This window comes from Palaemon carinicauda, chromosome 14, assembly GCF_036898095.1.
Source record: "Palaemon carinicauda isolate YSFRI2023 chromosome 14, ASM3689809v2, whole genome shotgun sequence".
Lineage (NCBI taxonomy): Eukaryota > Metazoa > Arthropoda > Malacostraca > Decapoda > Palaemonidae > Palaemon > Palaemon carinicauda.
This window is the reverse complement of record NC_090738.1, coordinates 48,501,928-48,509,427: the sequence shown is the minus strand read 5'-3', so window position 1 is coordinate 48,509,427 and position 7,500 is coordinate 48,501,928. Positions and strand designations below refer to the sequence as shown.

The 7,500-nt window shown below is 36.8% G+C and overlaps 1 protein-coding gene across 1 annotated transcript in view; it reads left to right on the top strand.

Annotated features, from left to right (window-relative positions):
- Window positions 1-5,111: 5,111 nt before the first annotated feature.
- The window catches only part of LOC137653189 (uncharacterized), a 13,831-nt gene continuing 11,442 nt past the window's right edge, over window positions 5,112-7,500 (top strand). Inside the window, exon 1 of the mRNA XM_068386571.1 lies at window positions 5,112-5,162. The gene's annotated coding sequence lies outside the window, so the exon portion shown is untranslated. The remainder of the gene's footprint in view (window positions 5,163-7,500) is intronic.

Genomic DNA, 7,500 nt, shown 5'->3' with positions numbered 1-7,500 from the left:
TCAATGTTATTTAAAATATCAGAATTACTTGACAGCATCAGGATTAACAGTCATTCTCTTGTTAGTCATAAGATTCTCCTCTACTTCTACAGACACTACTGCAATTGCATCTACTACTGGTTCTACCTGATCTACATCTCTACTAATAAATGGCTTTAACATATTTACATGACAAATACGAGAATTTCGTCTCCTACCAGGAGTTTCAATCAAATAATTTACATCATTAATCTTTTCCAGCACCCTCCATGAGCCTGAAAACTGGGCTTTCAGTGGGTTACCTGGTATAGGTAATAACACTAACACACTCTCTCCAGGCTTAAAGATACGAACCTTGGTACTTATGTCATAATTAGACTTCATCACAGACTGACTTTCATGCAAATTCTTTTGCGCGAAATCCCAAGCTTTCCTCAGTTTCCCCCTGTAAATTAGAAACGTAATCTAAAACATTAACTTCAGATGTCTCTCCTTCCCAATGTTCTCTTACCACGTCAAGAGGACCGTGTATACTATGGGCAAATACAAGTTCGAAAGGAGAGAAACCCAAAGAATCATTAGGTACAGACCGTATAGCAAATAGGGCATAAAGAATCTCCTTATCCCACTCATTACCCGTTTCGTAGCAAAACTTCTTTAATACAGACTTCAAAGTCTGGTGGAACCTTTCCACCTGTCCCTGACTCTCTGGATGGTAAGGAGAAGAAGTAACATGATTAACACCAAGTTCAACCATTTTTTTTTTCTAAAAAACTTACTTGTAAAATTAGTGCCACAATCTTATTGTAAAACCTTTGGAATGCCAAATTTAGTGAAAAATCCAATTAATGCTTCCACCACCTTCTCACCCCGAATAATCCTCAGTGGGATAGTGTCAGGAAAACGCGTTACCCTGTCAACCATGGTTAGAAGATATTCATTACCTCCGCGCGTCCGCGGAAGAGGGCCCACTACATCTATAACTACCTCCTTGAAAGGTTCACCCACTGAAAAATGGGAATAAGAGGGGCTTTAGGGATCTTTTGATTCAGTTTCCCTACAATCTGACACACCTTACAAGATAACACATGTTTCTTAACCTCACGACGCATCTGGGGCCAAAAGAAATGTCGTGCCAATTTCTGAAAAGTCTTTCTAACCCCGAAATGACCCGCGAGGCTATGTTCATGACTAAAATATAACAACTTACTCCTATACCTTTCCGGCACAACTGGCTGCCGAATTACCTCTACCTGGTCAGCAGGTGCATTAACCGACCTACTCATACGGTAAAGCAAACCTTTTTGTTTCATAAATACAGGTTTAGAAAGATCACTACCATCACTAAGTTCCAAATGATTAAATTCATTTCCTTGGGCTTCCTTAAAAAGTTTTGTATTCCAATTAATACCCTGAAAAGATTAATTATTATGGCCCTGAAAAGATAAATTATCATAATTGTCAATGTTTACCTCATTACCATTATTAACATCAGTCACAATGTCCGTCACTTGTCCATTAATTAACTCAGCATTGAGTTCTACCTCCACGAGGTCAACCTCTTTAGATTGAGAATGCGTAACCACTGACACAGGATTCAACGAATCATCTATGCGTATCTGGTCACCTGCCAGATCTATCAACGTCAAATTAGGCAATACGTCACATTCAGCTTCAGTGGCTAAATCATTAGCAAATATAATGTCTATATCAGGAATAGGCAAAGTATCTACTATGGCCAAATTAACCATACCCTGAAAATTCTTCGTCTTCAAATATAACTCTTCTAGTGGATACGAGGCCACCGTATCAGGAAATCCACCCAACAAGACAAAGTTCTTATTCTTAAACACAACACCCTCGGGAACTGACCTTCGCAATATCAACGACTGAGCGGCACCAGTGTCTCTCAAAATCCTCACACCACGACCCATTTGCATAGCATTATCAACATAAACAGTACTATCAGATATACACTTCTTAAATCTTAGTCATTTTGACTCCTCCTTCTGCGGTTGTTCCGCCGATACCAACGTCACGGGTTCTTTATTCTTTTCTAAAAATTTACGACGCGCAAAACAGTCCGCCTTAAAATGTCCGCGGCGGTGGCACCAAAAACAAACTACATCGGATCTAGAGGACCTACTATCATTACTACTACTGTTCCTACTGCTATTTACAAAATTACGTGTTTCGTTACCATCACTCTTATTGTCATTTTCAATCTTGCCCTTTCTTCGGTCACCTACCGAACTGTCAATAAAAGTACCATGATCTGATTGACTCCAGTTATTCCCCCTCCAACCATTACCTCGAGGAGGGAACCTCTTACCGTTAACCTCTTTCACACAGTCCTGACGATGAGCAAGAGAATACTCATCAGATGCAATAGCGATCTCTTGAAGCGAATCCAATTTAAGTTCATCTAAATGAATTTTTAGTTCTCTAACTACCATTCTTTTGAACTCTTCGACTAAAATTAATTCTTTCAATTTCTCGAAAGAGTCAGTCTCCTTAGACTTAAGCCAATCATCAAGGAATTGTTCCTTTCTCCTTGCAAACTCAACAAAAGTCATACCGGGTTCTTTCTTAAGGTTACGGAGCTTCTGTCGATAAGCCTCCGGAACCAAATCATATGCCTTAAGGATAATGGCCTTGACAGAATCATAATCCACCGACAAATCCTCGCTTAAAGTATTATATACTCTCTGAGCTTTCCCTTTTAATTTACACTGAACCATAGTGGTCCACATATCCTTGGCCAAGACAATTTCCTTGCTATTCGTTCAAACGAAATAAAGAAATCAGGAACATCTTCCTCATCGAATACTGGCATTAACTTCAAAGCACTCATTAGGTCAAAACAATTATTATAGCCATTATGTTTACCACTACTATTATTATTATTGTGAAACTCACGCATTCGCAACTCAAATTTTCGCTCTTTTTCGCGCTCTTCCGCCCTTAATTGCAAAGTTTTATATTCCATCTCCCTAAGCTTAAACTCCTGAGCAAGGATACTCAATCTTAATTTACTCACCTCCTGGCTACCTGAATCCCCTACCTCATCGTCACTATCGCTATTTACAAAATCCGGATCACGAGACATTACTGCTTCCTTTGTGTTACCTTTAATACTCTTAATAGCTTTAAGGACTTCACGCAACAAATGACCCTTCTTAAATTCTGTTGGTAATCCTAAGTTCAAGTGCTCTGCTAAACACCATAACTCATTTCTTTTAAGATAAAAAATCTCCTCCTCCCAGTCAGACCTATCTAAAAATAGTGCTGCCGCTTCCTCAAATTTATCCCCTACTAAAGAAATCTTCCTAAACCAATGCAAAAGTAATAAAAAACAAATAGGTTAATTTTCCCCCAACTACCAAATTCTCCCTATCACACCTCTCTAAGAAAAACTCCCAGAGGTTGGAATGTCAGTCAGGATCCTGTCACGGTCGCCAAATTTTGTTATGAACTTCAAGATGGTCTGAAGTTAAAGTTCTTACGGACCTGATATTTTAGATCAGTACCACAAAAAGGGTATGATCCCTGACAAAAACAACACTCAAAGAGTACAATCTCAGAGAGGATACACAAAACGAGAAACTATAGATTAACAATAATTTATTATATAAAAAATTTATTATAACAAAAGAACCCCTCTGAAAACTGAATAATGGGGAGAAAAATACAAGCACACACAATGCCAAAGCAGTCACTCCTTCAATTGCCTACCTAACTAACATGCTAAGGAATAAGAGAAAGTATTCAGTGGAAGAAAGAAAAACACTCTTTCCCTAACATACGATAGGCGGAGACTCAAAAGGGGGGAAAAACCTTAACCTATAACTTAACCTAAATTTTTACAAACAAAGTACATTGTACTAAAGACATACTCATTTAACAATATAAAACTCATATAACTCAAGTAGAATCCATTAATTGACGCAGGAAAAATCATCCAAGGACGTCTCTATTTAGTCAAGTGTAGACACTGACACTTAACTAAATAAGGGGTTGCTGTACCACCACATGAAGAAAATATAAAAATGTTAATAACAATAAAGTGGGCTTACTCTTCTTCGCCACTAAAGGGCCTCCTCACGACTCCAAGGGCACAGTGTTCAGGCCGAGGCAGGTGACTAAAGGGCGTATATTACGCTCGCACTATGGGCCACCCACAGGAGCAAATGCTATGCTCTACTTCAACAAAAGATCTGTAGAAATCCTCGGTGAGGCACCAAGCCCAAACCTCCATCAACGGGTCCCAAACAATCCAGCTTCGGACAAAGGGCACGAGCACACAGGGTCACTCTTTAGTGACGCAACAACATGCGGGAGTGCTCAAGGAAGACTCTTCCATCCAAAAGTACACTGCCGTAAACTGCCAAAAATATAGCACACTGGTCCTTCTATAGTGGAGCAGAGTACAGAACTGCCGAGCAAATATCACAAGGCCCCCTCGAAAACTCCGGGAAAGGGTCAAAATATGACGTGGTACGGACGATGAAGCCAAACCACCATCACTAACATGAAAAAAAGAAACAAACTTCATGGGCGGAGTACCAATATAAACTATTAACAACCGTTAATGAGAGGCAAAAGACCCATATCCAGCGTTCAGGGAGAAACTCAAAGGAAACTGGATTAAACTAGAAAAACTTACGTTAAAAAGGTCATCAGAACTGAATAAATTACGTTATTTTATAACATATATATATATATATATATATATATATAAATGTATGTAGGTATGTATGTATGTATGTATGTATGTATGTATATATATATATATATATATATATATGTATGTATATATATATATATATATATATATATATATATATATATATATATATATATGTTTCTCCATTCCCGTCTGTGTATGGTTTTTCTATGACAGTTTATACCAGAAAATTTTCATAGTTTGTCAATTCATAGCCTTCCCTTCCTTCCCCTGCTTCTTTTACAATCTCTAGGGACCCATTCTATTAGCATTAGTTAATACTGTAAGACCATCTAATTAAATACTTTTCGTTTTTGAAAAAGGGACATTTTACATTTCATAATCTTATTTTTATTACCAAGAGCTCTCCATCCCATGTTTATCAATCTTTTAATTTCGTTCTCAAGTCGGGGGAAACAATTGCTGTCCTACGTTTATTCATCAACAATCTCTAGAGGTTCGTTCATAACCCTTATTTGTCGTCTGCATTTTTATAGTAAATTATCTTAGTTTTACTCATATTCATTTTCAGTTCTACATTTCCACAGTCTCTATCAGAATCTTTTATCCTCTTTTACAATTGCTAGTATGATTCACTAAACAGAACTAAGTCATCTGCAAATTACATAGTAAAGTATTTCCCAATAATGTTCATTCCTACATTTTCCCTATATAAATTTTTTAAAACTTCTAGGTATAGTGCGAATAATTAAAGTGATATCTTCAAGTGTTATAACATAAGCATCATCTATTCCTTGTGTTGAGGAGCAATAAGGACACGAGTGCAAACTAAAGTAGAGGATATTCTAACATGAAAGAAAACGTACTGTACATGGTCAGGACATGTAATGAGAATGACAGATAATAGATGGACATAAACAGACTGGAGTAAAAGGACACGTTTTTTCAGCGGACTAATAACGGATGCAATCCTCAAAACACTAAAGAGATGGAAAGTCTTGGATACGATGGAATAACTGCCAAGATGATACTGGCCGAAAATGAAATGACTCCCAGAGTACTTGCAAGATTATTTTGTAGAATGTGGCATGAAGAGGCAAAACCTGATGAATGGGAGTTGAGACTGTTGGCGAAAATGGCAAAAGAAGGAGACCTGACTGATTGCAATAATTACAGAGGCATAATACTTACGTCAGTTGTTATGAAAATATATAGTATGCTTATTCTAAAGAGACTGGAGAGAAAGATTGATGGAAAGCTGAGAGATGAACAAGCAGGATTTAGAAAAAGTAGATGTAGCACTGACCAAATTTTCATTTTGAGACATGTTGTACAGCAATGCATAGAATATAAAATTTCCCTTTTTAATGGCCTTTGCGTACTATGAAGAATCCTTTAATAGTGTGTACCGGCCAATTTTATGGAGAGTCCTGCGTTATTATGGAATTCCTCTTAAATATGTATACTTTAGCATAGCAAGGGCAAAGTTAATGTTAATGGAATTTTATTCAATGAATTTTCAGTGAACAGCCAACAAGGAAATGTGTTTTCGCCTATGTTGTTTATCCTCCTCATGGATTTTGTAATACGTAGAACAGTTGGAGATGGTGGAGAAGGATTTGCAATGCTTGCTTACCAAAATTTTTGAAATGTCACATGAGGTTGGGCGGAAGATAAATAGAAGAAACACAGAGATTATGAGAGTGGAGTGTGCAATGAAAGATGAAATATCATTGGAAGGAGAAAGGATTAATGAACTATGAACTACAATACAGGGTCATTAGACTTAAGAGTTTAGTGAAAGATTGAAAAAAGTAATCGGACAATGGCTAGGTTAAGTAAAATTTGGATATAAAATAGCCAGAAATTACATATAAGAATCAGACTATATATCAGTTTACTGAGATCAGTGTTACTCTATGGACATGAGTCATGGTATGACAATGAAACAATCTCAAATAGATTTAGTAGATTTGAGAACAAAGCCCACAGAAAGATATTGGGAGTTAAATGGCAAGACAGGATTAGAAAAGAAACTATAACCTGAGAATCCTACTCTACAAAGGACCTTCACAGTCATTTTATCATGTGAATTCTAAGGCATTCATCATTTCACATAGCATATTGGTCGTTTATTCTCAAATTGACACTATCAAAGCACTTATTAATAACAAAAATGTCTTTAGTTTCCGAAAGCCTTAATATCTTCAGTCATTCGGGTGTCTAGTAGGAGCCTATTTTATAGTCTGCGGGCCGCATATTTAAATGCTCTGGAGCCTACAGGAGACATATCTAGGTTCCAATAAATTGAGATCTTCTGTAACGATTCTCGTGTCAACATGATTTGTTGGCTGCTCAATATATAGCAATTCTCATAAATATTTAGGACGTCCAGTTCCGATAACTTGATGGGTTATTGCACACATTTTTAAACTCAATTCCCGCTATAAATCAGTGTAAATCAACTATAATAGTGTAGGAGTAATCTTGCTCTAATTCGTAAACTAATATCTTTATAAACTAAGTAGTTCATCATATCGATTTTAAGTTACTGATCAGTTTTTTATACATGAGAATAGTCTTTTATGGATATACATCATACCACGGGTGATAAAATGACGATTTGTTAGCTCCAGAGTTCTTTGGACAAGAATAAATGTGGTCCGAAAATGGAAGAGAACGAAAGTAAAGTAAAGTAATTTTGACAGCTTTAATTAAGAGACGTGATATAGTGGCTGAACTAAGTGACTGAATTAAAAAAAAAAGAGATGAATTTCCAAGTTATTTGAATATAAAGGTGGTTTTCCCATAGAATTTGAATGCAAACGAGGTTG